The 22871-nt window shown below is 37.7% G+C and overlaps 1 protein-coding gene across 4 annotated transcripts in view; it reads left to right on the forward strand.

Annotated features, from left to right (window-relative positions):
* FAF1 (Fas associated factor 1) overlaps positions 1-22871 on the forward strand; it is a 487297-nt gene that overhangs the window by 39961 nt on the left and 424465 nt on the right. The window lies entirely within an intron of this gene.

Raw genomic sequence — 22871 nt, forward strand, 5'->3', positions numbered from 1 at the left:
GCTTCTTTCTGACATGCGAAGGGTTTGGATCCCACATCTGACGCCCCAACTTTTAAGACTTTCATCTAAGAGTTGGGCCCCCAAAACATCTAGTTTTGAGAGCTGCTGGGGCTTGCGTCCAGGGCTATAGAGAACTCAGAGACAGTTCTTAAAGGGCTTGGGCGGGCTCACCGTGGCTCACCCTGCAGGGCCCAGCACACAGTCAGCTGACTGAAATGTGGCCAGTCTCTCCATGAAACAGGCCTATTTGCTTATCTTAAAAACTTTGGTCTGAGGGCAGGCTTCTGATTTAAAACCCATCTAGGGGCTTACTGCAGTAGTCTCCGGAGACCATGGAGGCCAGCAGGCACCATCTTCCTGCTCTCTGCCTTGCTCTAGGTCCCGCTGTCTCTCAGAAAGGAGCTCATGCATACATTTGACACCCTGGCTTTTGTGGCTACTGATGAGGGGATAACCCTTGATTGCCTGGCTCTGGTGACCAGCATGGCTTACGTTCATCGGTCACACAGGACTGTAACAAACAGAAACAGTTCTTAACCAGCTATCTTCTAGGGCACTGTGCAAAGGCAGCAGACAGAGATGCCCAGACTTTCTGTGAAAGAGGCCTATTTGCTTATCTTAATGCTTGTACCCTGAGGGGCAGGCTTTTATTTTAACCTACATAAAGGGCCTGACTGCAATACTTTCCAGAGAATGAGGAGGCCAGCAGGTGCCATCTTTATGCTCACCCTCTGCCCTGCTCCAAATACTGCTAGCTGTAAGAAAGGAGCTTATGGACATGTTGGGTACCTTGGCTTTTGTGGCTGGTACCCAGAGGACACGTATACTGATAGCCTGGCTCTGGTGGTCAGCAGGGCTTGTGTTCATGGGTTCAACAGGATGGTAGCAAACAATGAAACAGTTGTTAACTGGCAGTCACCCCAGGGCTCAGTGCAGAGGGAGCAGACAGACAACCCATCTCCCAGTCTTCCCTTGAAAGAAGTGTAGCTGTTGCCCCAGGATTCAATTTCCAGTCAGCCTGCATGTAAGTGCTGACTGCGATCCACCTCTTTGGGACACTGACAGGTCTTGGCACACCCTCAACTACCTCTAAACAAAGAAGGCTGCTTGAATAATCACAAAGGTTTGGGAAATAACCAAGAGCTAGGGCAGGGTTAATCAATAGGGTTCATCTCATATACAAGACCACTCCTTCAAGACTGAGAGGAATGGCTGTTTTACCTAATACACAGATACCAACACAGAAAGTTAAGGAAAATGAAGAAACAGGAGTATATTCCAAATGAAAGAACATGATAAAACCTCAGGAAAAGATCTTAAAAAGATAGAGATAAGCAATATGCCTGAAAAAGAGTTCAAAATAATGGTCATAAGATGCTCACTGAAGTCAGGAGAACAAAGTGAGGATTGTATGAGCGAAGTGAGGATTTCAACAAAGAGACAGAAAATATAAGAAAGTACCACAGAGAAATCAAAGAGCTGAAGAATACAATAACTGAACTGAAAAATTCAATAGAGAGGTTCTGAAACAGACCAGATGAAGCAGAAGAAAGGAGCAGTGAACTCTAAGACAGAGCAGTGGATTCATTCATTCAGAGGAGCAAAAACAACAAAGAATGAAACAGAATGAAGATACCTTAAGGAACTTATGGGACAATATCAAGTGGACCAATATTTGCATTATAGGGGTCACAGAAGGAGAAGAGAGAGAAAGGGGCAGATATCTTTTTTTTTTTTTAATGATTTTATTTATTTATTTATTTTTACCCCAAAGCCCCAATAGATAGGTGTATGTCATAGTTGCACATCCTTCTAGTTGCTGTATGTGGGACGCGGCCTCAGCATGGCCAGAGAAGTGGTGTGTCGGTGCGCACCCAGGATCCGAACCCGGGCCGCCAGCAGCGGAGTGCGCGCACTTAACCGCTAAGCCACGGGGCCGGCCCAAAGGGCAGATATCTTAATTGAAGGAATAATGACTCAAAACTTCCTTAACCTGGGGAAAGAAACAGACATCCAGATCCAGGAATCCCAGAGAGTTCCAAATAAGATAATCTAAAGAGACCCACTCCAAGACACATAATTAAATCATCGAAATTAAAGACAAGGAGAGAATCCGAAAAGCAGCAAGAGAAAAACAACTTGTTTTGTACAAGGGCATCCCCATAGGACTATAAGCAGATTTTTCAGGAGACACTGCAGGGCAGAAGGGAGTGGCTCAATATATTCAAAGTGCTGAAAGAAAAAAATTGCCAACCAGGAATACTGTACCTGGCAAAGTTGTCCTTTGGAATTGAAGGAAAGATAAAGAGTTTTCCAGACAACAAAAGCTGAAGGAGTTCATCACCAATAGATAGGCTCTCAAAAAATGTGGAGAGAACTTCTTTAAGCTGAAACAACAGAGTGCTAATGAGTAACAGGAAAACATATGAAAGTATGAATCTCACTGGTAAAGGTAAATATATAGTTAAATTCAAGATAACCTAGTGTAATGGTGGTGGGTTAATCAGTTATAAATTTAGTATGAAGATTAAAAGACAAAAATAGTAAAAATAACTGTAACTACAATAGTTTGTTAATGGATACACAAGATAAAAAGATGTAAATTGTGACATCAAAAACATAAAATGTGTGTGTGTGTAAGAATAAAAATGTAGAGCCTTGGAATACATTCAGATTTAAGTTGTTATCAACTTAAAATAGACTGTTACAAATATGAGATGTTTTATGTAAGCCTTATGTAACCAGAAAACAAGAACCTGTAGTAGATACACAAAAGATAAAGAGAAAGGAATGTAAGCATACTTCTACAGAAAATCATCAAATTACAAAGGAAGAGAACAAGAGAAGAAGAAAGGAACAAAGGAATTATGAAACAGCCAGAAAACACTTAATAAAATGGCAGTAAATCCATACCTATGAATAATTACTTTAAATGTACATGGACTAAATTCTCCAATCAAAAGACATAGAGTGGCTGAATGAATACAAAAATAAGAGCCAACTATATGCTGCCTATAAGAGACTCACTTCAGCTTTAAGGAAGACACACAGAATGAAAGCGAAGGGATGGAAAAAGATATTCCATGCAAATGGAAACCAAAGGAAAGCTGGAATAGCTATACTTATATCAGACAAAATAGACTCTAAGACAAAGACTTTAATAAGACACAAAGAAAGTCATTATATAATGATAAAGGTGTCAATCCAATAATAGATATAACATCTGTATATATTTCTGTGCCCAACATAGGAACACCTAAATATATAAAGCAAATATTAACATACCTAAAGGGAGAAATAGACAGCAATACAATAATGTTAGGAGACTTTAATACCCCACTTCATCAATGGATAGATTATCCAGACGGTAAACCAATTAGGAAACATTGGCCTTAAACAACGTGTTAGACCAGATGGACTTAACTGACATGTACAGAATATTCCATTCAAAAGCAACGGAATATACATTCTTCTCAAGTAGACGTGGAATATTCTTCAGGATAGATTACTTGGTTACAAATGTGTAGTAATTTTTTGCCTTCTGACACACTCATCAGAATAGTAGAGGAAAACCAAAAAGAGCTCCATTGAAAAGTGGTACTATTATCTCCTAATTCTAAATCACTAGGTAAAGACTAACTTTATAGGTTCTTCACCTTGTCAGATTCTTCCCACAACACATCATGTGGCGAATATGATACCTTCATTTCTCCATGACTGACAAATACTAAGATTCTTTTGATCATTGGTTTAATATAATTACCAACACTTCTAACAGCAACAACAACAACAGAGAAACAATGTATGTAAAAGAGAAAGAATAGCCAAAATCTGATTACACTTGTATAGGCCTTTTAGTTCAGTCTTCTTGTCAAAACCAAATTAACTCCCTTAGGTGCTCCCTCTCTTGGGTTTCATAGGTCTTAAGATGTGGCCAGCTTTCTTCTCTGAGTAGTTGCTATAACTATAATCTCATCTCTTGAGATTTTCCTCAGAAGTAGGACAGTGTCCTCAGTTACCTTATATATTATCCAGGCCTTGTTTTTTTTTTGCTTAGCCCTGAGCTAATGTCCACTGCCAATCTTCCTCTTTTTGTTGCGGAAGATTAGCCCTGAGCTAACATCTGTGCCCATCTTCCTTTATTTTGTATATGGGATGCCACCACAGCATGGCTTGAAGAGCAGTGCGTAGGTCCATGCCTGGGATCCGAACCTGCGAATCCCGGGCCACCGAAGCGGAGTGCGCGAACTTAACCACTACTCCACCAGGCTGTCCCCTATCCATGTCTTTTTATAGCCCAGGTCCTATTACCAGCGTCCACCCGGAAGCCTCTTGAGGCTGGAGTACTCATGTTCATTGGGCAGACCTCTAGGAAGGGGGTTCCACTATGATGGCAGAAGCCACAGCTATCTACAGAGATGGTCATTCAATATATATGAAAATTGCATTTCCTTGCCATGCCGAAGAGTGAATTCAGACTATCCCCATGCTTTTTTCCAGGTCCACCATCTTTTTCCTGCTTGCTTCTCCATTCTTTAGCTGCACCACACCTGGGGGTTAATCAAGATCTCTACCTCTTGAGTGGCTTAGTAACATTCAAACAAGATAATCTCAGTTGGCAATTTAAAGGCGAAAGAAAACTGGTTGGGAAAACTTAATTCAGGAAAATAGCATCTGAAACCACCATGTTAAATACATTGAAACAAAGTTTATAGTATAATGGTGTATATACTAGTTGTCAAGAGGTGACATGTATGTTCTAAATGCTTTGGAAGTTAAGAAGAGAGCTGCATAATGATGGAATGATACCCATGGAAGATTTTTAAATAGAAGAGATGAAGTGGCCAAAGCAGAATTGTACAAAGGTTAGTCTGACGTCGGTGGGTAGAATGGACCAAAAGAGGAAAAATATAAAACACACAGAGAGAAATAACACTATGATAATATTTCAGGGGATCTAAACAAGTGTAGTGACATGGGGAGTGCAATAGGAGTGAATTTCAAATACATCACTAAGAAAGAGCGAACAAAATTGGGTGACTGAATGGGAATGGGAGTGGAAGTTACTTAAGAAGTGATTCAAAGATGGTTAAGGTTCAAATCTGAATGATTGAGAGAATGTTTCCATTAACGTAAGCAAAGAAGCCTTTGAAGGGTCTTTCACTTTAAATATTCCTCAGGATTTTTGTGATAGGAAGAACTAAAGATGTTCACATCCTAGTCTCAAGAGCTTTTGAATATGTTTCCTTATATGACAAAAGCTATTTTGAAGATGATTAAGTTAAGGATATTTAGATGGAGAGACTATGCTGTGTTATCCAGATGGGCCCAATGTACTCACAAGGGTCCTTATAAGGGTTTGGCAAGAGGGTCAAATTCAGAGAGACGGTGATTTGACAACAAAAGCAGACACACAAAAGGGTATGTAATGCAAGGCCAGGAGCCAAAGATTGAGGATAGCCTCCAGAAGCTGGAAGCTTCTAGAAGCAAGTAAACATTATCTTCAAGAGTCTGTAGAAGTAAAGCATTCCCATTGACACCCATTTTAAGACATCTGGCCTCCTTTAGTGTTAGATAATAAATTTACGTTGCTGTAAGCCACCAAGTTTTGTAGTAATTTGTTACGGCAGCAGTAGGAAACTAATACAGTTCCATTCTCAGTCTTCTACTTGCTTTCCCTAGGTAACATCATTCATACCAGTGGCTTCAATTATGAACAATACACTGGTGACTACCAGAAATGTAGTTCCAGACCCACATTTCCAACTCATGAACAGTGCATTCTGAAAATCCTACAGATGCCTCAGAAGTATTGGATTCAATTTGTATAAATTGTAACTAAAAATTTTGTCTCAAATCTGAGCTGTGCACCATTGCCATTATCCTTTTTTTTCCCTAATATTTTTTTATTGTGGTAAAGAACACATAACATAAAATTTACAATCTTAACCATTTTTAAATGTACAGTTCAGTGGCATTAAGTACATTCATATTGCTGTGCAAACATCACCACCATCTGCATAACTCTTTTCGTCATGCAAAACTGAAACTCTATCGATTAAATAGTAACTCCCCGTTACCCTAGCCCCTGGTAACCACCATTTTACTTTGTCTCTTTGATTTTGACTACTCAAATGACATCATATAAGTGCAATCATACAATGTATTTGCGTTTTTGTGTCTTTTTTCACTTAGCATAATATTCTCAGTATTCATTCGTGTTATCTTTTTTGTGTTTAGATGATTTTTGTATTGAAACATTTGAAACAAATGAAAAATTCCTTTGTCATTTCCTTTTGTGTATATTCTTTAGCTATTTTCTTTGTAGTTATTAATAGGATTACATTTAACATCTAAAGTTATAACACTCTGTTTGGAATTTATACCAGATTAACTTCAACATCATACAAAATTTTGCTCCTTTAACGGCTCTAACCCCGCTTGTTTCAGGTATTGATATCCCCAAATTAATATTTATACATTGTCCAAAAACATAAACTATTAGTGTTTTGAATTGTTAGTCTCTTGAATTATGGAGAAAACTAACTAATGTGGGAGCTAAAAACCAAAGTTACAATAAGTCTAGGTTTTACATTAATACGGTCATGTGCTGCATAACATTTCAGTCAGTGACAGATTGCATATATGACGGTGGTCCCATAAGATTAGTACTATAGCCTAGATGTGTAGTAGTCTATACCATCTAGGTTTGTATAAGTACACTCTATGATGTTTGCACAGTGATCAAATTGCCTAGCAATACATTTCTCAGAATGTATCCCCATTGTTAAGCGACACGACTGTAATGATTTTTAAAGAAATGCGTTAGTCTTTGAAATCATGTAGAAAACAAAAAGTGGAGTTACACACCATTGTTACGATAATAGTAACCTTTATAATTGCCCATGTATTTACTTTTACTGACATCTTTATTTAATCATATATTTTTGAGTTACTGTCTGGTGTTCTTTCATTTCAATCTGCGGGACATCCCTTAGCATTTCTTGCAGGGCAAGTCTAATGGAAAACTCTTAGTTCTTGTTTGTCTGGGAATGTCTTAATTTCTTCTTTCAGTTTTGAAGGACATTTTGGTGGATATAGGATTCTTGGTTGACTGTTTTGTTCTTTCAGAACTTTGAATGTACCAGCCCACTGCCTCTGCCCTCCAAAGTTTCTAATGAAAAATCTGCTGGTAATCTTATTGAGGGACCTTTGTATGTGACAAGTTACTTGTCTCTTCCTGCTTTTAAGATTCTTTGTCTTTCTCTTTAGACAATTTGATTATGTATCTCTGTGTGGTACTCTTTGATTCATCCTATGTGGAGTTCATTGAGCTTTCTGGATGTTTATATACATGTGTTTCATTGGATTTGGGAACTTTTTGGCCATTATTTCTTCAAATAATTTTTCTTCCCCCCTTCTCTTTCTCTTGTCCTTCTGAGATTCCCACAGTGCTTATATTAGTCTGCTTCTGGTGTCCCACAGGTCATTTAGGCTCTATTCGCTTTTATTCCGTTTTCTTCCTGTTCCTCATACTTGATAATTTCCATTGTCCTGTCTTCAAGTTCTCTGATTCTTTCTTTTGCTTCCTCAAATATGCCTTTGAATTTGTCTAGTAAATTTTTTATTTTAGTTGTTATACTTTTTTTCTCTAGAATTTTTTTGTTTTTAGCTTTTATCTCTTTATTGATATTTCTACTTTCTTCATACGTTATCTTTTTTACTTTTTCCATGTTTTCCTTTAGTTCTTTCATCTTTAAGATAGTTGTTTAAAGTCTTTGTCTAGTAGGTTTGACATCTTGTTTTTCTCAGGTGTGGTTTCTATTGGTTCATTTTTTCCTTTTGAATGGGCTCTACTTTCCTCTTTTCTTTCTATGCCTTGTGATTTTTTGTTGAAAATTGTGAATAATGTGGTAATTCTTGAAATCAGATTTCTCCCCCTTCCTTAGGGTTTGCTGGTTTGTTTGTTCATTCTTTTTGTTTGTTTGATTTTTAAATTGTTGTAGGCTGTCTCTGTTCCAGAGATCACTCTAAGGTTTATACTTAAGATCATCTCAGGTCTTTTCTGAAACTCCACCTTTCCTTGGTTATGACCAGTGGCATTCTAAATTCTGTATTTGCGTTAGCTTTCGAATTTCCTTGTTCTTAAACTCACAAAAGGGGAAAAAGAGAAAAATAAAGAGCAGGAAGAAAAGAAAAAAGGTGCTGAGCCCTTTAAATTCCCTGGAAGTCACTTTAGCTGGAGGGCTAAATGCAGAAATGCCTGCTCACCTCTGTGCCTGTGTCTCTGAGATCAAAAGTGATAAGATTTGATTACTGTAACACAGATTCCATGATATTTGGAGGAGAGGGTCCTTATTGCCCACCATGGCTCCCGTAAGCTGCGTCAACATGCTCTTTTGAACACTTGCCTGGCTGTGTGCATTGGGGTATGGGGGTGTAGCTGCTACTGTGTTAGTAACTGAAATTGATGGAAATTAAATGCAGTTTACAGTCCACTACTTCCCTTGGACGTTGCAAGCCTTTGAATAGACTCCAGAGCCCCAAAATAGTTACATCAGACAGATTCTGCCAGTGTAATTGTTGTCTAGGTGTGGAGACCAATTGTTGGTGCTTCCTTCTCTGCCATCTTTCTAGAATCTTTTTTGGAAAGCAATTTACTTTTGAATATTAACCTTGTATTCTGTAATCTAAATCTATAATCACTTAGTAGTTCCAGGAGTTTTCTGTTATTGTTGTTGATTCTTTGTGATTTTTTATATAAATAATAATGTCATCTGTTAACAATGACAGTTTTATTTTTTCCTTTCCAATTTGTATTTCTTTTATTTCCTTTTCTCATCTGATTACATTAGCTACAACTTCCAGTGTTATGTTGAATAGGTGTGGTGAGAAGGAACATTCTTGTCTAATTCCTGATGTTAGAGGAAAATCATCTAGTTTTTCACTATTAAGTGTTAGGCCAGTGGTATTTTTTTTATAGCTGTCGTTTATCAAGTTGAGGAAGTTTTTTTCTGTTCCTTGTTTGCTGTGAATTTTTATTTTGAGTAGATGTTGGATATTGTTAAATCTAGTGTCTTTTTGTTTTTTATTTTTTTGGTGAGAATTCATGGAGATTTATTGTGAAATCTGACAGATTTCATTGTTTTGCTGTTTAGTTTATTTACTGAAAGTCTTTTTCAAGTGAAATTTTTTAACATTTTAAGATGAGAAGAAATGATTTTATTTTACCCCCAACTTTTTTTTCTTTTTTTTGCAGAGGAAGATTTGCCCTGAGCTAACATCTGTTGCCAATCTTCCTCTTTTTTTGTTGAGGAAGATTCACTCTGAGCTAATATCCACTGCCATTCTTCCTCTATTTTGTATGTGAGCCTCTGGCACAGCATGGCCAATGACAAACGAGTGGTGTAGGTCTGTGCCCAGGAACCGAACCAGGGCCGCTGAAGTGGAGCGTGCCAAACTTAACCACTAGGCCTTGGAGGCTGGCCCTACCCTCACCTTTTTATTATGAAAATTTTCAAACATACAGAAAAGTTGAAAGAATAGCACAGTGGATACTTGTATACCTTCTATCTAGAGATTCAAGAGTTAATGCCTTGCTATGTTTGCTTTGTTTCTCTCTATGTACAGTCATGCGTCGCTTAATGACGGGCATATGTTCTGAGAAATGCATCGTTAGGTGATTTCGTCATTGTGCGAACATCATAGATTGTACTTACATAAACCTAGATGGCATAGCTTACTACACACCTAGGCTATAAGGTACTAATCTTATGGGACCACTGTCGTATATGCACTCCATTCTTAACTGAAACATTGTTATGCAGTGCATGACTGTATACATATATGTTTTGTTGCTTTGTATTTGAAAGTAACTTGTAGACGTCATTATACATCATTGTTAAATACTTCTGCCTGCAACTCCTAAGAATGGGGACAATTTTCTGTATACACAGTACCATGCTTACATCTAAGAAAATTAATAATTCCGTAATATTATTTAAAATCTTGTCAACACTGAAATTTTCCCAGTTATGCCAAGAATTTTTTTTTATAACTTTTTTCTTTAACCATGATCCAATTGCAATTCATATATTGCATGTGATTGTTGTGTCCCTAGTCTCTTTTAGTCTGGAATAATTCCCCTAACTTTTTTCTTGGGGTATTGGGAGGAAGTGACATTGACTGTTGAAAAGTCAGGATAGTCTTGTAGAGTGTTGCACATTCTGGATTTATACACTTGTTTCATGATGTCATTCGACTTGTTCCTCTATCTCCTGTAGGTGTAGAGGCTTAATTAGACTTAAGTTGAACATTTTGGCAGAAGTATTTGATGAGTGGTGTGATATTGTAGACTGCATATTTTATCATATCAGAAAGCTTATAGCCTCATGTTGTCTCACTATTTGTGATGTTTAGGTTGATCATTTGGTTTAGGGGATGAATGTTTGGCAAATTAGCAAGTAATCTGGGGGTGATACTTTTGTCATTGTTACTTGCCATCAAATTGGCTCCGACTTCTGGCGACAGTGATGTCCACAGTGTCTTGTCCTCAACAGCCCTTCTCAACTTCTGTAGACTCATGCCTATAGTTTCCTTTATGGAGTCAACCCATCTCATATTTGGTTTTCCTCTTTTCCTGCTGCCGTATACTTTTCCCTGCATTATTGTCTTTTTCAAAGAATCCTGCCTTCTCATGATGTGCCCAAAGTAGGACAGCCTCAGTTTTATGATTTTTGCCTCAGCCATAGTTCAGGCTTAATTTGCTCTAGGACCCACTTGTTTGTCTTTCTGGCAGTCCAGGGTATCTGTAGAGCTCTCCTCCAACACCATATTTTCAAATAAATCAATTTTTTTCCTGTCAACCTTCTTCACTGTCCAGGTTTCGCACCCATACGTAGTAATTGGGAATATAAGGATGTGGATAATCTTAGCATTTTAGAAATATTCTGATCTCCAACAACTGTTTGCATAATGGTTTTAGCCTCGATTTATGATCTTTCCCTGAATTAGGTATTACATTGGGAATGGCAAAATAGTATTCTTTTTTTTTAATTTTAATTTTTTTTTATTGTAGTAACATTGGTTTATAACAAAATAGTAGTTTCCTTGTTCAGTTATTTCTTCTACACTTAGCCTCAGAAAAATCTAATTTTTAAACGAATGACTGTGGATTCATAGATTATTTTATTCAATATGTTACAATCAAGTATAGGCATTTTTATTTTTGATATTCAAATTGTCCTGTACAATGATTAGTTGGCCCAATGTTTTGTACACTATAGAGGCATTTGAATTGTGTCTTAACAAGGTAAATAGGGTTTTCCAGGTATAGCTAACAGTGCTCTTCTAATTATCAAATGTAGTGGGCATTTATGAGTCCTGATTCTAGATATCTTAACTGCATTTCAAAGAATATGCATTAACCTAGTATTTTAGTATTTTTTTCATGCAAGAATCCAATCTTCCATTTTAGATCTTTTTTTACAATATAAATATTCCATTCTTGTTTTGTTGGCCAAAGATTTTTTTGTAGTATATTATTCTTTTTGAGCTTAATTATTGTAGGACATGATTTCTTTTAAAAATATATGTGTTAATATGCATATGTTTATTTATTTTTGTCCATTAATCATTGCTCAGTATAACAACTTGCACATTTTAGATGCTTACTGTTTCTTACTCATTATTATCTATAGTGGCTCTTCAAACAATGCCTTTTGTGGGAAGTCATCATTAAAATACACTTAAAATCATAGATGGTTTCCAAATACATCAACTGAATAGCAAAAACCTTACCAATTTCAGTGGTTGTAGCTGAAAAAGTTATGCTTCATTTGTATATATTTTCAATGTATATCTCCTCATAAATGTACTTTTTCTATAGCCATGAAAGAGTTCCTCACTTCAGTATTGAAATTCCTTATAGGTATTCAATATGTTCCTGTGTGGTGGATGAAATTATTCAGATATTCTAGAAACTACTTATATAAATGGGAAAGATGATAATAGTGATGAGCTTGTTTCTTATCTTATGGTGAGCAATCCTGGCTCTGGAAAAGTTACCTGTAGGTGTGGCCAAGAATTTTCCAGAGTGTTGCTTTCAATTTATTGGTATGTCTTAGTAAGTATTCACTCAAAACTTCACTGTTCTGTTGGGTAGTGTGGGGGAGTGGAAAGAAGAAAAGATAGGCAGATTTTTGGAATAATTAACTTGGGCATTACCATCAAACTTATTTTTAAGTGTTTAAGTATTTAAGTTCTCAGGCTTCCAAGATGATTTCACCAGCTGGACAAGTTTGGAGGCAGTCTTCCAAACAGAGTAAATAGCCTATGCACAAGAACAAAACCCTTCTTGTAGTGGAAAGTATGACAGGATCACCTGTGGAACCTTTTAAAATGCAGATTCTTGGGCCCTCCATAAATTATCTGAAAATGCATCTCTGGGAATGGGGCCTTTGAATTTTCATTTTTCTCTCATTTTTAAGTTTTACCAAATGATACCTGTAGGTTGTCTAGAGCAGTGGTTCTCTCTCTGGCTTCACATTAGAATCACCTGTGGACCTTTTTAAACAATGCTAATACTTGAATCCCACTTGGATTCATTCTATCAGAATCTCTGAGTGTGTGGGCTAGTGGCAATGATATTTTAAAAAAGATATCCAGATAATTCTCTTAGGTGGCCAGGATTGAGAACCACTGGTCCAGAAGGTGATTCCAAAGCTGAAAAGCAATAAGTATGATTTCCCTTATTGAGATTGCAAAGCCAAGTAGTGTGCTTGAATTTCATTTTTGTTCCTCTCTAAGATGGTAATTCCATAACTGGACCATTCATGTGAAATTTATCACAGTTTACAAGTCAAATTTATTCTTTTTGTCCCCCCCCTCCTCCACTTTAGTTGCTCTTAAATTATGCCACATTTTAGCTTGCCTCATATATTAATTAGTTTGGACTGCCATAACAAAATACCACAGACTGAATGTCTTAAGCAACAGAAATTTATTTTCTCACAGTTTTGGAGGCTAGATGTCCAAGATCAAGGTTTGGCCAATTTGGTTTCCAGCGACAGCTCTTCCTGGCTTGTAGATGAAAGTGGAGGCAGTCTTGTTTCTTGGACCTGTGGTGGTAATGGCATCCCTGAAGATGTCTAAACTGCCTTTGGGGTCATTCTTCCCTTTCCTTTTTTTTTTTTTTTTTTTTTTTTTGCTGAAGAAGATTTGCCCTGAGCTAACATCTGTGCCAATCTTCCTCTGTTTTGTATGTGGGTTGCCACCACAGCATGGCTGCTGATGGGTGGTGTAGGTCTGCACCTGGGAACTGAACCTGGGCTGCTGAAGCAGAGGGTGCCAAACTTAACCACTAGGCCATGGGGCTGACCTCATGCTTCCTTTTTCTTGAAGGATATTGAATTTTTGTAGTGGTATAGCTCTATGGTTTGGTCCTGTAAAATCCCAGCAGTCTGACAGCCTTCTTTCATTCTGTCTTGTTTTTTTCTGTCCTCTTTAGTCTCAGCTGGCAGTGTTTCTGCTAGTATAATGACATTCCTATTCAGCCTTCTGCTGAGGTGGCTGATTAAATTTGTGGTTCACACCCATACTAATCTCCTTATCAAATGCTTGTTCAGCCGCACCCTCAGTGTTCTCTTTAGAGCAAGCTTTCTCATTTTTTGCAATATGGATAGGCAGAGAATTTTCCAAGCCTTCAACCTCTGGTTCCTTTGTGCTTAACAATTCCTTCTTCAATTTCTCTCTCTCATCTCACATTTTGTTATAAGCGTTGAGGAGGACCCAAACTGCACCTTCAGTACTCTGCTTAGAAATCTCTGCTAAATATCCAGTTTCATTGTTCATGAGTTCTATCTTCCACAAAATACGAGAATACAATTCAGCCAAGTTCTTTGCTGCTTTATAATAAGGATCACTTTTCTCCAGTTTCTAATAACCTATTCTTAAGGTCTGAGACTTCATAAGAATGGTCTTTAATATCCATATTTCTACCAACATTCTGTTCATAATTATTTGTGTATTCTCAAAGCAAGTGGATGCTTTCTTCCCATCTCTCCTTTTTCCTTTCTGAGCTTTCACCAGAATCACCTTTAACATCCATATTTCTACCGACAGTCCCTTCACAGCAATCTGGATTTTTCGTAGCATGCACCTCAAAACTCTTCAGCCTCCATCCATCACCCAGTTCCAAAGCCGCTTCCACATTTTTAGGTATTCGTTATAGCAGAACCCCACTTCTTGTTACCAAATCTGTATTAGTTTGGGCTGCCATAACAAATACCACAGACTGGGTGCTTAAACAACAAAAATTTATTTTCTTGCAGTTGCAGAGGCTGGAAGTCCAAGATTAAGGTTCGGCTGGTTTGCTTTCTGATGAGGATTCTCTTCCTGGCTTGCAGATGGCTGCCATTTTGCTGTTTGCTCACGTGGCCTTTCCTTGGTGTGTGTTTGCAGAGAGAGAGAGAACCAGTGAATTCTCTAGTGTCTCCTCTTATAGGGACACTAATCCTGTGGGATCAGAGCCTCTTCCCTTATGACCTCATTTAACCTCAATTACTTCCTTACTCCAAATACAGCCATAATAGAGGTTAGGACTTTAACATACAAATTTTGGTAGTATACAAACATTCAGTCTAAATCTCATATTTTGGAACATGACATTCTTACACAGTCCTTTCCTTTTTTTTTTTTGACAGAAAAGAAATCTGCTTTATTATCCTTAACATGAATATCAGCCAGTTCCTTGGTTGGTCTGTTTGTTGCTAGACATCCATTTCATTCTTCTTCATAAAAACAACTTCTTAGAGGCCACTGGATGGAAATCAGTAACATCCTTTGTTGTTAGCAGCCTAGAAAGGAGTGTGTTTATCAGAAGTTGTCTCTTGGCCAGAAGTGAAGTTTTAACCCAGACTGTCTTGCGTTTACTTTAACATGAATAAAAGAGAATATAAAATGATGTGTTTTTCTCTGTTGTGTCAGGGCCCATGCTTTTCTTTGTTGTTGGCATAGTGTTTTTTTTTTTTTTGGTAGTCATCGAAAATTATTTATTTATTTATTTAAATTTTTTGTTTATTGCAGTAACATTGGTTTATAACATTGTAAAAATTTCAGGTGTACATCATTGTACTTCTATTTCTGAATAGATTACATCATGTTCACCACCAAAATACTAATTACAACCCATCACCACACACATGTACCGAATTATCCCTTTCACCCTCCTCCCTCCCCCCTTCCCCTCTGGTAACCACCAATCCAATCTCTGTCCCTATGTGTTTGTTTATTGTTGTTATTATCTACTACTTAGTGAAGGAAATCATACGGTATTTGACCTTCTCCCTCTGACTTATTTCACTTTGCATTATACCCTCAATGTCCATCCATGTTGTCACAAATGGCTGGATTTCATCGTTTCTTATGGCTGAGTAGTATTCCATTGTGTATATATACCACATCTTCTTTATCCATTCGTCCCTTGATGGGCACTTAGGTTGCTTCCAAGTCTTGGCTATTGTGAATAACGCTGCAATGAACACAGGGGTGCATGTACCTTTACAAATTGGTGTTTTCAAGTTCTTTGGATAAATACCCAACAGTGGAATAGCTGGATCATATGGTAGTTCTATCCTTGATTTTTTGAGGCATCTCCATACTGTTTTCCATAGTGGCTGCACCAGTTTGCACTCCCACCAGCAGTGTATGAGAGTTCCCTTCTCTCCACATCCTCTCCAACACATGTTGTTTCCTGTCTTGTTAATTATAGCCATTCTGACGGGCGTGAGGTGATATCTCATTGTAGTTTTGATTTGCATTTCCCTGATAGTTAGTGATTTTGAACATCTTTTCATGTGTCTGTTGGCCATCTGTATATCTTCTTTGGAGAAATGTCTGTTCAGGTCTTTTGCCCATTTTTTAATTGGGTTGGTAGTTTTTTTGTTGTTGAGATGCATGAGTTCTTTATATATTTTGGAGATTAAGCCCTTATCAGAATTATGGTTTGCAAATGTCTTCTCCCAATTGTTAGGTTGTCTTTTCGTTTTGTTGATGGTTTCCTTTGCTGTGCAGAAGCTTTTTAGTTTGATGTAGTCCCATTTGTTTATTTTTTCTATTGTTTCTCTTGCCCGGTCAGACGTGGTGTTTGAAAAGATGTTGCTAAGACCGATGTCGAAGAGCATACTGCCTATGTTTTCTTCTAGAAGTTTCACAGTTTCAGGTCTTACATTCAAGTCTTTAACCCATTTGGAGTTAATTTTTGTGTATGGTGTAAGGTAAGGGTCTACTTTCATTTTTTTGCATGTGGCTATCCAGTTTTCCCAACACCATTTGTTGAAGAGACTTTCTATTCTCCATTGTATGTTCTTGGCTCCTTTGTCAAAGATTAGCTGTCCATAGATGTGTGGGTTTATTTCTGGGCTTTAGATTCTATTCCATTGATCTGTGTGTCTGTTTTTGTGCCAGTGCCATGCTGTTTTGGTTACTATAGCTTTGTAGTATATTTTGAAATCAGGGAGTGTGATACCTCCAGCTTTGTTCTTTTTTCTCAGGATTCCTTTAGCTATTCGGGGTCTTTTGTTGTTCCATATAAATTTTAGGATTCTTTGTTCTATTTCTGTGAAAAATGTTGTTGGAACTTTGATAGGGATTGCATTGAATCTATAGATGGCTTTAGGAAGTATGGACATCTTAACTATGTTAATTCTTCCAATCCAAGAGCACGGAATATCTTCCCATTTCTTTGTGTCTTCTTCAATTTCTTTCAGAAATGTTTTATAGTTTTCGGTGTACAGATCTTTCACCTCTTTGGTTAAGTTTATTCCTAGGTATTTTATTCTTTTTGTTGCAATTGTAAATGGGATGGTATGGCATGGTGTTTTTGATACCAGCTCAACACAAGGTTGACATGAGGGAAGCCATATTGTAGAAAAGAAATCCTATTGTTGCTTTGAATGACGTCTGATTAATTAACTCAGACATACTCTGTCGATTTTATGGCCCCTCCCAGCTGCTATAAGTTGATAACTTTCTTCTCTTGAGTTCCTTAGAAATGTGATGACCTCTGGGCAGAAATGGCCGTCATCAATGACAACTGAAAGACCAGGGTATAGGGTGTTGCCCTGGTCTCTGATGCATATTCAGTAAAAGAAAAGACTTATCAGGAACTAAGAACAGATGGATGTTCCCACCCTGAGACTAGATGTCTGCCTCCATCCGGAGATCAGATGGATGCCCCACCCTGAGATCAGATGCCTCCCCCACCCTAAGGCCTGCCCCCTATATAACTGACCTGTAATCTTTGTTCTGTAAGATGGTTCTTTCTGACATTAGTTGGCCATCTTCCTGCTTGCTAGTAAGCTATAATAAACTGCCCTTTCTCTGTCACCATCTTGCCTCTTGACGGTTGGCTTTTTGTCTTGTGGCGAGCAGATCATGCCCTTTGTGCAGTAACATTTTTAGAAATTTGAATTTCTTAGGCGAGTTCCTCCACAGTCCCTTTCACATCTTATTAACTTACTAAACCTGGCTACCGCAGGCATTTAAGGCAGTGGTTCTCAAACTTTAGCATGAATCAGAATAGTCTCTGGGCTTGTTAAAACGCAGGTTGCTGGGCCCTACCCTAGAGTTTGTGATTCAGGGGTTTGGGGTCAGGCTTGAGAAATTAGATTTTAAACAAGTTGTCAAGTGATACTGATGTCCTCTAGTCTGGGAATAACACTTTTGAGAACCACAGATTAAAGGACCTACCTAGCCTCAAAGGACATTTAAGTTTGTCATCCCATTGTAAATACACTTGTAGCACTTACAATGACCTGTTTCTCCTTTTTCAGTTGTTGAAATCCTGGTCATCCTTCATGATCCAGCTTAAATGTTTTCTGCTCCATGATGCCTCCCCATCCATCCAATTGGAATGAGTTTTTCTTTTCCCTTCCATGAGATATAGTTTTTAACCTGTATTATAGGTTATAATTATAAGCCATTTTATTCTGGTTTGTAGAGCTAATTGTTCACATGTGTCTTCTATAGTGAATTCCTGAGTATAGGGAATATATCATAGTTGTCTTTGTGTCTGCCCCCCCATCACAGAGCACTCACCAAATTCTGGTTGGCTTCTAATGAATTGAGTTAACTAGTCACAGATGAATTACATTGATCTCTCTGATTCATTATACTTTCATTTAGCAAACACTTATTGAGAGAGGCAATGCTGTGGAGTGGAAAGAGTTCTGGCTTTGGAATTCTGATCTCATTTACTACCAGTGTGATTCTGGGCAAGTTGCTTAACCTCCTTGAAACTTTCTCATTGTTAAAATTGACATAATAGTATCCACCTCATACTAGGATTAAAGGAGAGGATTAAATGAGATAATGTAAATTGCTTTGCTCACAATAAATAACTTAGATTTTTATGTGTAAGGATTTTAAGGGACATAATATCTACCTTTTAGGGTTATTGAGAGGATTAAAAGATAATGTAAATTGCTTGACTCATAATAAATAACATCGTTAGTTAGCTTCTAATGGGTAAGAGTTTTATGCTGGGAGTACCAAATTGATTTTGTGTGTTCTCTGTTGGCTTCGTTTCCCTAGTTTGAGAATTATGTTACTTGAGTGTTCATTGCTGAGTTCTGATAGTTAACTTTTATATTTCATCTCTAGGTCTTAGGGTGAAATGAGAAGAAACCACCTAGAGCAGACACTCTATGTCTGCTTCAAAAAACAATTATTATCTGACTAGAATCTTAGCTTTTTATTAGTTTCTTGGACTTTTGTGTAATAGCTTAATTTAGTTCCCTGACTATTACTTAAAGAAGCAGATAGTTTTGACTATTAATATACAACACCAGTACTCATCAAAACAGCATTCAACGGGCTGGCCTGGTGGTGTAGTGGTTAAGTTCGCGCGCTCCGCTTCGGTGGCCTGGGTTTTGCAGGTTCAGATCCTGGGTGCAGACCTATACGCTGCTCATCAAGCCATGCTGTGGCAGCATCCCACATACGAGGTGGAGGAAGATTGGGCACAGATGTTAGCTCAGCGACAATCTTCCTCAAGCAAAAAGAGGAAGATTGGTAACAGATGTTAGCTGAGGGCCAATCTTCCTCACCAAAAAAACAAAAAAAAAACAATGTTCATGCTTATATTTTGTCTTAAAGAGCATGGCCGTTTTTGTTAGTCATCAATAAACTAAAGGGGGAAAACAGCTAATTGGAATGAGGAAGCATTTTTTTCCAGGTCAGGAGGACACTTTCTTTTTTCTTTTAAATTGATGTTTTAATGGTTTCTAACATTGTGAAATTTTTGGGTTGTACATTTTTGTTTGTCCATCACCATGTATATGACTCCCTTCTTGGCTATGGTGAATAATGCTGCAATGAACATAGGGGTGCATAAGCCTCTTTGGATTGTTGATTTCAGGTGCGTTGGATAGATTCTCAGTAGTGGGATGGCTGGATCATAGGGCATCTCTATTTTTAATTCTTTGAGGAATCTCCATACCGTTTTCCATAGAGGCTGCACCAATTTGCATTCCCACCAGCTGTGTATGAGGGTTCCTGTTTCTCCACATCCTCTCCAACATTTGTTGTTTTTTGTCTTGGTGATTATAGCCATTCTAACAGGCGCTTTTGTCTTGGTGATTATAGCCATTCTAACAGGCACGAGGTGGTATCTTAGTGTTGTTTTGATTCGCATTTCCCTGATGATTAGTGATGTTGAGCATCTTTTCATGTGCCTATTGGCCATCTGTATATCTTCCTTGGAGAAGTGTCTGTTATTTCCTCTGCCCATTTTTTGATCGGGTTGTTTGTTTTTTTGTTGTTCAATTATGTGAGTTCTTTATATATTATGGAGATCAACCCCTTGTCAGATGTATGTTTTGCAAATATTCTCTCCCAGCTGGTTGGTTGTCTGTTCATCTTGATTCTAGTTTCATTAGTCTTACAAAAGCTCTTTAATCTGATAAAGTCCCACTTGTTTATTTTTTCTTTAGTTTCCCTAGTCTGGGTAGGCATGTCATCCGAAAAGATTCCTTTAAAACCAATGTCAAATAGTGTGTTGCCTATATTTTCTTCTATGAGTTTTATAGTTTCAGGTCTCACCTTCAGGTCTTTGATCCATTTTGAGTTAATTTTTGTGAATGGCGATAGCACATGGTCCACTTTCATTCTTTTGCATGTGGCTAGGAGGACACTTTCAAAACCAAACTGTTACATGTTGGTAGAAAGAGGAAACTAGTGGAACATTTAGTACCTGGATATTTTACATAATATGTAATATATAATATTTTTACCTAATGTTCTTTTCTGTTCCAGGATTCCATCTGGGATACCACATTACATTTAGTTGTTGTCATGTCTTCTTAGGCTCCTCTTTATATGATAGTTTCTCAGACATTCCTTGTTTTTGATAACTTGGACAATTTTCAAGAGTACTTGTCAGGTATTTTGTAGGATATCCTTCAGTTGGGATTTGTCTGGTGTTTTTGTCATGATTAGACATGGGTTTTTTTGGGAGGAAGACCACAGAGGTAAATTATCCTTTTTATCACAGCATATCATTACATGACTTAGCATTGTTGACATTGACCTTGATCACCTGGCTGAGATAGTTTTTATTAAGTTTCTCCACTGTAAAGTTACTCTTTTATCCCCCCTTTTATATACTGTACTCTTTGGGAGGAAGTCACTTTGTGCATTCCACACTTAGGGAGTGGGGAGTTATACTCCACTTTAATGAAGGCTTAGTACATAAATTATTTGGAATTCTATATGGGAGATTTGTCTCTTCTCATTTATTTATTTGTGTGTTTGTATATATATATGTCAGTCTGGACTTACGGATATTTCTTTTTTTTTTTTTTGTGAGGAGATCAGCCTTGTGCTAACATCTGCCAATCCTCCTGTTTTTTTGCTGAGGAAGACTGGCCCTGGGCTAACATCTATGCCCATCTTCCTCCACTTTATATGGGAGGCCGCCACAGCATGGCTTGACAAGCGGTGCGTTGGTGCGCGCCCGGGATCCGAACCTGCGAACCCCGGGGCTGCCGCAGCGGAGCACGTGCACCTAGCCGCTTGCGCCACCAGGCCGGCCCCACGGATATTTCTTTTATACTTTGAGTTATAATTCAATGCTACTTTATTAATTTTGTTGCCCAAATGTTCCAGCTTTGACTATGGCGAGCTCTTTCAGTTAGCTACTGAATCCCTTTGATGTATTCCTATCATTGTGTGTGTGTGTGTGTGTGTGTGTGTGTGTGTGTTTTGTATTTGAGCACTTGCTTTCTGGCACTACAAGGTGTTCCAGGCTCATCTTGTATATTGCCTGCCCCAATCCTAGAATTAGCCATTTCTCCAAGGAATCCTGGTTCCTTTTACTGGAGGATGGTATTAGAAACCAAGATCTGGGTGCTAGATGTTCTTGATTTTGACCTACTTTTACTTTCCCAAACATACTACAATTTCATGCATCCACGTCTTTGGCCATGATGTTTTTTCTCTATAAAGAATGTTCTCTGCCTTTTTTATCTGCCTGGTACAAACTCCATTTTATGTTTCAAAAGCCTGCTCAAGTACTACTTTCACTGGAGTGCATTCCTTAATTCTCTCTGAGTCATTTACTCTCTCTTTTTAATCCTTTTGCACATTTTACATGCTCTTATAGCACGTATCCTGGTATAGTATTGTTTGTTACCTGTTTATTTGCCCTCTTAGACCTTGAGCTTCTTCAGGGCAGTGGTTGGGGCATTCTTATTTGTTTAAAAAAACCCACAAAACAAAACAAAAACATTTGTCTTTGAGAGGAAAAGAGATAGAGGTGATGGTAATTAAAGGGAGACTTGGATGAATGGTTTTATCAAAACTAGAGTCTGAAAGACTGTATACTACTACTATGCTTAACCTGTTTTACTTTTAATACAACTGTTGCTCAATGGAGGCCATTTGTAAAGGAAGACCATTTTCTATCAGAGTTTGGTAAAAAACAAAAATAATAAATAGACCTCTAGACATTTTACGCAAGAAGGGATTTAATACATGGAGTTAGATGCTAATGAAACCTTTGGCTGGGTAAGAGAAGAAAGGTTTTTGCTTTCAGGAAATAAGTGATTATAGGGCTAGCTCGAAATACTGCCTGTGATCTCACCTATTTGCAGTTTTGAAGCCAGTGATTTGTAAGAGCTCACTTGGAGGCCATGGCAAACTTCATGTCTTCAGTCTGATTAAGGTTTTATTTTTTGATGTAAGGAAGGATTATTTTATTTTATTTTTTTGGTTCTTAGCTGGGATTAACTGAATCTGGGGGATTTTTCATATACATGACAACTCATGTGACTGTCTTTAATGTCCTATTTTTATCATTTTGTTTAAAAGTATGTTTAATGCTAATTGAGGATGGGTGCTATTGCTAAAGAATTTGGTCGAGTGGGAGATGTGTACTAAATATATAGAAAAACGTGTCAGTGTGTATTTATGTGTTTGAAGGAAGTTCTGTTTATTTTTGGAGAAAGCTGTATATAGTGTTCACTTTGACATCTTGTTAAACTTTTGCTCTTTAGTCACTTCTAACAAATGTAAAAAGTTGTTTCTATTCCTAGTACTTGCATTCTTGGCAAATAGTGCTTATTAAATACTGGTTTGATTTTTTTTTTTGTGTGTAACCTCTTAGTAGGATTGCAACATTGATGGAGAATCAGGGAGTTGAGGGTTTAGGTTTTCACATTTTGAATTTCTCTAAAGAATCTCTACCGCATTTTAATGGCATTTCCTTGTAAACTAAAGTTTTGGGTTTGGGATTTTAATTTTTTGTCATCTCGTATAGATAGCTCGGTCTTGGTCAGTATTTGTTTAACTACGTGACTGCTGTATTAGTTTTC

This window comes from Ceratotherium simum, chromosome 22 (genome assembly GCF_057802395.1).
Source record: "Ceratotherium simum simum isolate JZ-2026a chromosome 22, ASM5780239v1, whole genome shotgun sequence".
In the NCBI taxonomy this organism is placed as follows: domain Eukaryota; kingdom Metazoa; phylum Chordata; class Mammalia; order Perissodactyla; family Rhinocerotidae; genus Ceratotherium; species Ceratotherium simum.